The sequence below is a fragment of the Rutidosis leptorrhynchoides genome, chromosome 3 (genome assembly GCF_046630445.1).
Source record: "Rutidosis leptorrhynchoides isolate AG116_Rl617_1_P2 chromosome 3, CSIRO_AGI_Rlap_v1, whole genome shotgun sequence".
Taxonomy (NCBI): Eukaryota; Viridiplantae; Streptophyta; class Magnoliopsida; order Asterales; family Asteraceae; genus Rutidosis; species Rutidosis leptorrhynchoides.
In genome coordinates this window covers 351,027,095-351,036,801 of record NC_092335.1, presented here as the reverse complement: position 1 = coordinate 351,036,801, position 9,707 = coordinate 351,027,095, and the positions used below count along the sequence as shown (strand labels likewise).

Here is a 9,707-nt window from a genome sequence, read left to right as displayed (position 1 = left end):
GGTAGTTTTCTTAAGTATATCTTTATATAACTAACTTTTATTGTAATAATAATATTAATAGTAATATTCATAATAATAATAATATTATAGTTGTAATAATAATAATGGTAAAAGTAATAATCATGATAGTAATAATATTAAAAATGATAAAAATATTATTAATAATATTAACACTAATATTAATGATAAAAATAATAATAATGATAATAAAAATATTAATTTTAATAATAATGATAATAAATAATAAAAACTTATGTAATTTTAATCCTAATTCTTAATACTCATAATACTTATTAATAATATTTAATAGTAATAAATGAAAATAATGATAATAACAACAACAACAACAACAACAACAACAACAACAACAACAATAATAATAATAATAATAATAATAATAATAATAATAATAATAATAATAATAATAATAATAATAATAATAATAATAATAATAATAATAATAATAATAATAATAATAATAATAATAATAATAATAAGTAATAAGTAATAAGTAATAAGTAACTACCTCAAGAAGTATTCCCTAAAAAATGCCCAAGTTCGGGTTTGAACCCGCGACGTCCCGCTAACCCGATAATACCACAAACACTCCTAATTCAACACCATTAAAATCATAATCATAAATCGTGTATCATCCTCATTCTCATATCATTCTTTTACCTCATCATCTCATTTCATGTATCTTCATCATCTTAATCACTTCATTTATTATCATTATCACAACGATCCCTTGCTTATCATCATCTATATTTATAGCGTGCATCATTTAATATTATTCTAAACCCGATCATTTAACATCATCATCCTTATTATTTTAGTCATTATCGTTAAACCATTCATTCATCATCATCACTTATCATCATTATGGTCTCGTTATTATCATAATTATCCTCATTATTATATCAACTACGATCGTCATCATTTTCATGTCTTCGGCCCAACATGACAAATAAGCAATCGGCCCACAGGAAGAACAAGCATTCGATCTAATAGCAAGCTGTATTGATCGACCCAATAGCAAGTTCAAGGTTCAAACTAAAATCATAACTAGTCTAGTAGAAGTTGGATAAGTCCAATTAGGGAAATGATCCATAAGCCCACTAAACATTTCGGTTATAGTTTAAATACGGGAATATTCATCACTCTTGCATAAACTGTAATATATGATATGACCCAATCGTACCAAGGTATCACAATCACGTGGAACCCACCTAGTCTTTTAACTTGTTTATTTAATTGCAATGGTTCAACCTTTGTGACACAACCCATGTGTGTGGCATATTCTAACTTTATGCCTAATTCTATCATCTCCCACATGTGGGGCTCGTAAATGTTCAAAAAAAAAATTACAGACAACTTATCAGCAGTAGTTAATGGGTTTGTTTGATGATGGTTTCAAAAACAGAAAGGAAGTAGGAAGATTAACGAGCAGCTGCAGGTGCAACGGTTCAGGTGGTTATCGAATAAGAATAGAGAGAGAAAGGATGAGAGAGATGGTAGGGTAGCGATTGTGGTTTCATGCGGCTGTCAAAGAAATAGAAACAGAAACACTTCGTACAAGGTTGTAGTGGGGGTTGGTTATCGATAGTCCTCAAAACAGAAATGCAACCGTAACGGTAGCATTTAATCGAAGTTAATTTAGTGTTTGTTAAGGGTGTTTTGAAATAGTAAACGGGATAGCAGTAGTAATCGTGACCAGTGGTGGTGTTTTGCGATTAAAGATGGTGTTCGATTGTTTAATGAAAGTGGGTTTGGTGTTTTGGTTTGTTCGAGTTACAAAGCAGAAAAACGGCAGTGGTGGTGTTAGTTCGATGTTTGTTGTTCTCGTATTACAACAGGAAGGAATACTAGGTGGTTCTAAATGGTGGTTTATGATGGATTGTAGTGATCTCGTTCGAAAACAGGAACATAAAAGTTGCAGCTGTTGTTCGTGATGGTTGTCGATTAGAAAGAAAATAGTAGTAACATGGTGATCAAGGATGATTAAATGGGTTTCATGGTGTAGTAACAAGTGATTTTCTATTGGGTGGTGATCTTCACAACAGACCAAATGAAAAGAAAATGGTGGCAGTGATAAGGTGGTGGCTTGTGGAGGTCGATGGTGTTGAAAGGTGGTGGTTTAACACAAGACAATAAGGTGTAGCCATGAGCCATGGTTTTCGGTTTGTGGTTTCGTGAAGGTTCATAGTAGCGAGAGATGGTGATAAAGAAAACCATAAAGGTGATGGTTGAAGTGGTGACGAGGGTGGTTGCTCATGGTAGGAGGTGGATAAGAAGGTTGGTGTTCGGTTGTCACGAAGGAGGAAAGGAGAAACATAAATTGGGTTAATTATCCCCCATCATCTAAATATATAATATGTGTATATATAATAAAATAATACTAATATATTAATAAATCAAAAGTTAGAAAATGGGATCCAGCTCACTAAATTTGTTCTCATATTATCGACATATATCTATACATATATCCACATGTGTATATATAGAGATATATTTATATATTCATATTTATATATAGTAATATAATAATAATATAATATAATAACCTATAATTATAATCATGGTGTTGGAAACAGTTTAGCAGCCAACATGATTGGAGTTTTCTATCGACGATTTTACACGGAGTATTAAATCGTGGTCCGTTGTTAATCAGTGATGGCTAAAAGTACTCGGAAAAAAATACCAAATTTTTACATTAATTTTCTTTAATTATTTTAGTCATTATTGTAAAATAAATCGGTCATTAACTATTTAAATTTATTAAATAAAAATTAAATTAATTATTAGCTCCCAACCCCAAGTAAAAAAAATACTAAATGTTGAAACTAATCAAATAGATTCTAATTATATTTTTTAACAAAGCTATAATTCATATAACTTATTTTCGGATTACCGTTTATTTTTAAAATCATATAAATTCATATTTAACTTGTTTAATATCAATCGAATGATATTTGAGTGTTATCGTCGTTTACTAAATAGATCACAAAATATATATTTAATATACTTTATATATATATATAGTTATGTTTTAAATAATAATTATCATAATATCATATTTTTATTTAATAACAACAACATATACTATTTAAAATTATATTTTCAATTATTATATTTATATATACATAAATATTTAAATACACACAAATCTATTTACAATTAATTATTCGTGAATCGTCAGGAATGATCAAAGGTCAATCGAACAGTTCAAAATTTTTGAGACTCAACCTAACAGACTTTGCTTATCGTGTCAGAACATATAAAGATTAAGTTTAAATTTGGTCGAAAATTTCTGGGTCGTCATAGAATTCACCTCGTACGGAGTACTTGTCTCCGCACGAGGACAACCTCTTCATACGATCACTAGCACTTAGCAAATTCAAACATAAATTGTTTCTAGTCCATTCGAGGACTCGTACACCTCGTACGAAGTAACTACACTTCGAACGAATTGATTTCACTCTGTACGAGGATACAGCAGTAGCAGCGGTTCATACGGGTTTAACACCCAAAAATACTATTTCTGCTTGTTGGGTCGATTTGGTTGCAAACAAATATCATACAACACGCATACGTCATATTTCAATCATCAAATATATATCATCAACCCATTTCATACATGAATTTAACTCAAAACCATATAATCCCAAACTTAACCCATAAACCCTAAAATCACCATTAGCAAGTTTAACTTGATTATAGCATACATACATCATTTTTACATCATAATCAAGCTATAACCAAACTTAATTTAAGAATACAAACACTATATACCTAGATTTGATCATTTACTCCATTAGTTATCAAAACTTATAAAACTAATAAAATCAACCAAACTAATCAAAATAATTCATTAAAATATAATCTTGTTTACCTGCATGTATCGTGGCTTTTAAGCATCCAAAAATACTATCACCGTTTAAATACATGATTTTCTAAGAATTAAAGGATAGAATCCAGGGGTGTTTATGCGTGAGTGTATGTGTATTAATTTTTTAACTATGTTAATGTTAAACAAAAGGAGTGAGGCAAAGAAAAGATCCAAAAGCACTCAACAAGTGAAACGCGGATACTAAGCCACGTGGTGCTCATCAAAGTAAATATGTCATCATATCTAATAAATACGGGTATTATATCTGTTATCTGAAACACAATGTACCTCATTAAACAGTCCTAACGAGGTCTAAATTACAACAACAGATATTTTCTGTGACCATCGTCACAAGCGCATTCACAAGTTCACATAATAAATCAACTACACATAATTATTATGTCACTCCTTTTAATTAAATCATACAATTTTACTCATAATTTAAATATCATATTTAAATTATAATAATAAAAATAACATAATATACTCATTTCATCTAGGCCCATAACTAGGGTGTTACAATATGTAAGTAAAACTCTACTCAATCTTAATAAATACTATGAACAGATGCCTGCTAAAGTTATACATTAATCTGCAATTTTTTTTAATTTAAAATACAGGGGGAGTTCCATACAAGACAATATGACAATGATAGTAATGTGGATCATCTCAGAAACATCTTACATAATCTCTAATTTCATTTGTGAGCAAAGCCTTTAAATACTACGTACATCATTGCGATTTAGCCGAGATACAAGATTCGATCCAATATCCACCACAGGTATTCCACAACAATATTTTCATTCCGTATCTTACAACCAACCATTGAATGACAAACAAAAGCCCAGTTCTAACAACTAATAGTATTTTTAATAGGTGAAAGTAACTTACCTTTATTCAAGATTCCTAAGTATAAAAATATCAAACATATTATATCAACTGATTATACAGAGTGCATTCAGGAGGTAGAAGATATCAGAACCTTTGGGGATAATGATAATGCTAAAAACAAACATATATTTCATAGCATTATCCTTCAAGAAAAACAAGCTTTTAGTTGCAATTGTTCAATTTACAAGTGATATTCGTTTAAATAATAAAAGTTGAAGACAAAAGACAGATTCGACGAATTGAAGACGCAAATGACCAAAAAGCTAAAAAGTACAAAGTACAATCCAAGTGGTTCAAATTATTGATGAGAAACGTCTAAAAATTACAAGATTACAAGTCGTGAAACGCAAAGTACAAGATATTAAATCGTACGAAAAGGCGTTCGAAAATCCGGAACCGAGACATGAACCAACTTTCAGTGCGCGACGCAACGGACCAAAAATTGCAAGTCAACTATGCACAAGAATATAATATAATATATAATTAATTATATATATTATTATATATTATATTTATAAGCATCCCACGTTTAACTCAAAGAGATGAGCTGGAATCCATACCTCCGCACTCGCGAAGCTGTGATGAAGAAAACCTCCGCACTCGCGGAGCTCAACAGTTCAAAGTGGGCCTATAAAAGGCCGCGCATTCTGATCGATTCATTACACCTTTTTCTTTTCCTTTCTCATATCATATACGTAAAATATATATATATAATTTTAATTTTAATTTTAATTTAAGTTTAATAATAATAAGGTTATAGTGGCGAATGTTTTAAGTTTGTAAGTCGAAATTCTGTCTGTGTAACGCTACGCTATTAATAATCATTGTAAGTTATGTTCAACCTTTTTAAATTAATGTCTCGTAGCTAAGTTATTATTATGCTTATTTAAATCGAAGTAATCGTGATGTTGGGCTAAATATTAAAGACGGGGTTATTGGGCTTTGTACCATAATTGGGGTTTGGACAAAAGACCGACACTTGTGGAAATTAGACTATGGGCTATTAATGGACTTTATATTTGTTTAACTGAATGATAGTTCGTTAATTTAATATAGAGATTTACAATTTGAGGTAATTATAAATAACCACATACACTCGACCGGACATGATGGGCGGGATATTTATAAATACTAATAATCGTTCATTTATCCGGACACGGGGATGGATTAATAGTCAATGGACTAATTAAAACAGGAGTGGATTACGTACAAGGACACTTGGTGTAATTGTTAATAAAGTATTAAAACCTTGGATTGCACACAGTCGATAACCTGGTGTAATCATTAACAATGTATTAAAACCTTATTACAGTTTAAGTCCCCAATTAGTTGGAATATTTGACTTCGGGTATAAGGATAATTTGACGAGGACACTCACACTTTATATTTATGACTGATGGACTGTTATGGACAAAAACCCGATGGACATATCGAATAATCCAGGACAAAGGACAATTAACCCATGGTAATAAATTAAAATCAGCACGTCAAACATCATGATTACGAAAGTTTAAATAAGCATAATTCCATTATTTTATATCTCATCGCACCTTTAATTATCGTACTTTTAACTATCACAATTTTATTTATCGTCATTTTATTTATCGCACTTTAAATTATCGCACTTTTATTATCGTTATTTACTTTACGCTTTAAATTAAGTCATTTGTATATTTAATATTTTACATTAGGTTTTAATTGCGACTTAAGACATAAAATCGACAAACCAGTCATTAAACGGTAAAAACCCCCCATTATAATAATAATAATATTACTTATATATATATATATATATATATATATATATATATATATATATATATATATATATATATATTTATTTATTTATTTATACAAATATAGTTTAAAAAATAAATATAGCGTTAAATTTAGTTGTATCCCTGTGGAACGAACCGGACTTACTAAAAACTACACTACTCTATGATTAGGTACACTGCCTATAAGTGTTGTAGCAAGGTTTAGGTATATCTCATTCTATAAATAAATAAATAACTTGTGTAAAATTGTAGCATATTTAATAGTATTTCGCAATAAAAATATAACTATTTCGTACTACACCTCACAAACATCAAGTATTTTTAGCGCCGCTGCCGAGGAGCACTAAAACACCGAAGCGAAACGCCATATAAAAAAAAAAATTTATTAAGTTTTAATCTATTTTTGTAAAAATATAAGTTTTAAATATTAAAAACAAAAATATAAAAACATAAAAAAATGAAAATCTATATATGTATTTTTAAGTTTATTAAAAAGTTTATATTTTTATTTATTGTGAAAAGTTATAAAAAAATTAATAAGTAATTTTTAATATAAGTTTTATTTAAAATAAAAACAGAAAATAAAAAAATTAAAAGTAAAAAGGTAAAAAAAAAACTGAACCTGCATAATTTGAGCCTGTAGCTCATCTGAATCTGCATCCTCCGCACTCGCGGAGTTTTTGGGCAGCAGACATTCGCAGTCGTGGAGCCTGCTCTGGCAGCAAACATAGTACGCATTAATTACAGATTAGGGTTAATAATTTTATTATTATTAATATTTAACCTAATTAGGGTTTTAGTTAATTAATATATTAAATTTAGTTTTAATTTTATTTGTAATATTAAGTGTTTTTATTATTATTAATTATATAAATTAATACTTTTATAAAATCATAATATAAAAATAATATTTTTTAAAAAAAATTGTATTTTTATAACTTTAAGTTTTATTTCTATATTTCGTATCTTTTTAATCGTTAATTCGTATTTTATATATTTATCGTTCATAATTAGTTTAAGATTAGTATTTTGCCGTAGTTATTTTTTATATTTCGAAATTTTTAGGCTTTGCCGTAAAATCCCTTAAGTACTTTTTCTTTAGATTAAGATTTAGGTGCTTTAGACTTTTTGCGACGCTGTTTATAAATTTTAGTACTTTTTAAGTTTCGACGCGCTATCTTTATTTTTCGACGCTTATTTTTCGACCTCTTATTTTTCGACGCACTTTTTCTTTCTTGTTTCTCGACGCTCTAGTTTTAAGGACATAGAATTTTCTTTATTTTCTTAAAATTTTGACGAAAATTATTTTAAGTGGTTAAAATTGATAGACATCCAAAATTTTCTGGTTCGTAGTAATAGTTAGATTTGTTAGTGGCGAGTTGTGGGCTTTCGATTTAAAGGATCCTGGCTACCTGCTGCATCTATTGGCTATTCGAAACGTGGGCAAAATCAAAAAAGTCTATTAATTTGATAGCTTTAATAATTTTTATTTTTATAACTAATAGGATATTCAGTGAATGCACCGAGCAAAACGTTCACCACCTTTCATACGTTCACCACCTGTAACTCGATCAAGACATCTAGCCAACATTGTCGCCGTTGATTTCTCTTTAGAATCGTCATCTAGTCGACCAAGTACTCCAATTCAAATTTCCAATAATCCATTTTTTGAACCCGACCTCACAATTGAGAAACCGGAGGATATTCAGGGATAATTCAGAGATCCTGAACCACTAATCATTCCTCCTGAACCACAAATCATTCATCCAGAGATTGTCGAGGAAGAAACCATTAAGTCAGAATCCTCTAGTGATTCAGATTCAACAATTGCAATCATGGAAAATCTGGAACCTCTAAGTATGGAAGATCGAATGAGAGCTAAACGCACTGGCCAAGGTCATGCAATTACTCAACCAGACATTAATGCACCAGATTATGAAATCAAAGGACAAATCCTACACATGGTAACTAATCAATGCCAATTTAGTGGTGCGCCGAAGGAAGATCAAAATGAACATCTTCGTACCTTTAATAGGATCTGTACTCTATTCAAAATCAGAGAAGTTGAGGATGAACAGATATATCTCATGTTATTTCCCTGGACTTTAAAGGGAGAAGCCAAAGATTGGTTAGAATCATTACCTGAAGGGGCGATTGATACATGGGATGTCTTAGTTGAAAATTTTCTTAAACAATTCTTTCCGGCATCTAAAGCCGTGAGTCTTCAAGGAGAAATTGTTACGTTCACACAGAAGCCAAATGAAACTCTATATGAGGCGTGGACAAGATTCAGAAAGTTGTTGAGAGGATGTCCTCAACATGGTTTAGACACTTATCAAATAGTACAAATATTCTACCAAGGATGCGATATTACTGCACGAAAAGACATCGACATAGCAGCTGGTGGTTCCATTATGAAGAAAACCGTAACTGAAGCTTACAAAGTTATTGATAACACTGCTTCCCACTCACATGAGTGGCATTAAGAAAAAGACATCATTAGACCATCTAAAGTGGCTAGAGCCGATTCTAGCCATGACTTTGATTCCATTTCCGCAAAGCTAGATGCTTTTGAGAGACGAATGGAAAAGATGACTAAAGATATTCACGCAATACGAATTAGTTGTGAGCAGTGTGGAGGACCACATTTGACAAAAGATTGTCTCGGTATTGAACAAACAATGGAACAAAGATAGAATGTTTCATACATGAACCAAAGGCCTGGAAATAATTATCAGAATAATTATCAACCGCCAAGACCAAACTACAATCAAAATCAGAATTATAACCGAAATGTTCCATACAACAACCAACAAGGTCCTAGCAATCAACAAGTATCTAATAATACTTACAACCAGCAAAGACATATTTTTTCAAAATAAACCACCACAAACCGATGATAAAAAGCCAAATTTAGAAGACATGATATCGAAGCTAGTTGAATATCAAACGTAGTTTTTCACATCTCAGAAACAAATGAATGAACAAAATGCTCAAGCATTTAGAAATCAACAAGCTTCAATCCAAAATCAGGAACAAGAAGTAAGTAACCTAGCAAGGTTGATAGGTGAAAGAAAATCGGGAAGTTTACCTAGCGATACAAATGCTAACTCCCGAAATGAAACAGCAAAAGCCATTACCACAAGAAG

The 9,707-nt window shown here is 30.5% G+C and overlaps 1 non-coding gene across 1 annotated transcript; it reads right to left on the bottom strand.

Moving 5' to 3' along the window:
• Positions 1 to 8,777: 8,777 nt before the first annotated feature.
• Positions 8,778 to 8,884, bottom strand: LOC139903656 (small nucleolar RNA R71). The gene has a single exon (XR_011778464.1). It is a non-coding gene; the product is annotated as a small nucleolar RNA R71 (small nucleolar RNA).
• Between the last annotated feature and the right edge of the window lie 823 nt (positions 8,885 to 9,707).